The following is a 1,558-nucleotide window of genomic DNA, read 5'->3' as shown; positions in this document are numbered from 1 at the left end:
TCATGAACTTCTACTTCTTCTCCAATCATGATGCTATGAATCATGATGGCCCGGTCTATAGTAACTTCGGACCGGTTGCTAATGGGAATGATTGAGCGTTGGATAAACTCCAACCATCCCCTAGCCACGGGCTTGAGGTCATGCCTTCTTAGTTAAATCGGCTTCCCTCTTGAATCTCTCTTCCATTGAGCGCCCTCTTCACAAATGTCTATGAGGACTTGGTCCAATCTTTGATCAAAGTTGACCCTTCTAGTGTAGGGGTGTTCATCTCCTATCATGGGCAAGTTGAATGCCAACCTTATATTTTCCGGACTGAAATCTAAGCATTTCTCCCGAACCAGTGTAAGCCAATTCTTTGGGTTCGGGTTCACACTTTGATCATGGTTCTTGGTGATCCATGCATTGGCATAGAACTCTTGAACCATTAAGATTCCGACTTGTTGAATGGGGTTGGTAAGAACTTCCCAACCTCTTCTTCGGATCTCATGTCGGATCTCCGGATATTCACTCTTTTTGAGTTTGAAAGGGACCTCGGGGATCACCTTCTTCAAGGCCACAACTTTATAGAAGTGGTCTTGATGCACCCTTGAGATGAATCTCTCCATCTCCCATGACTCGGAGGTGGAGGCTTTTGCCTTCCCTTTCCTCTTTCTAGAGGTTTCTCCGGCCTTAGGTGCCATAAATGGTTATGAAAAAAAAAAGCAATGCTTTTACCACACCAAACTTAGAAGGTTTGCTCGTCCTTGAGCAAATGAAGAAAGAAGAGAGTAGAAGAAGAAGAAAATGGAGGAGATGGAGGAGGCTTTGTGGTTTGGCCAAGGGGGAGAAGTAGTGTGTAGGTTGTGTGAAAATGAAGGAGTGAAGATGGGTTTATATAGGAGTGGAGAGAGGGGTATGGTTCGGTTATGAATGGGTGGGTTTGGGAGGGAAAGTGGTTTGAATTTGAATGGTGAGGTAGGTGAGGTTTTATGAAGGATGGATGTGAGTGGTGAAGAGAAAGATGGGATTTGATAAGTGAGGGGTTTTTGGGGAAGAGGTGTTGAGGTGATTGGTGAATGGGTGAAGAAGAGAGAGTGTGGTGGGGTAGGTGGGGATCATGTGGGGTCCACAGATCCTGAGGTGTCAAGAAAAATTCATCCCTGCACTAAGTGGCGAGCAAAAATGCTCTTTATGCCAATTCTGGCGTTAAACACCGGGCTGGTGCCCATTTCTGGCGTTTAACGCCAGCTTCTTGCCCTTTCTTTGCGTTTAACGCCAGTCTGGTGCCTCTTTCTGGCGTTAAACGCCCAGAATGGTGCCAGACTGGGCGTTAAACGCCCATTTGTTGCCCTTACTGGCGTTTAAACGCCAGCAAGGTTTTCCTCCAGGGTGTGCTGTTTTTCTTTCTGTTTTTCATTCTGTTTTTGCTTTTTCAATTAGTTTTGTGACTTCCCATGATCATCAACCTATAGAAAACCTAAAATAACAAAGGAAAATAGATAAATATAACATTGGGTTGCCTCCCAACAAGCGCTTCTTTAATGTCAGTAGCTTGACAGTGGGCTCTCATGGAGCCTCA

This window comes from Arachis duranensis, chromosome 4 (assembly GCF_000817695.3).
Source record: "Arachis duranensis cultivar V14167 chromosome 4, aradu.V14167.gnm2.J7QH, whole genome shotgun sequence".
NCBI lineage: Eukaryota > Viridiplantae > Streptophyta > Magnoliopsida > Fabales > Fabaceae > Arachis > Arachis duranensis.
The sequence above is the reverse complement of the archived record's forward strand: the minus strand, read 5'-3'. Positions refer to the sequence as shown.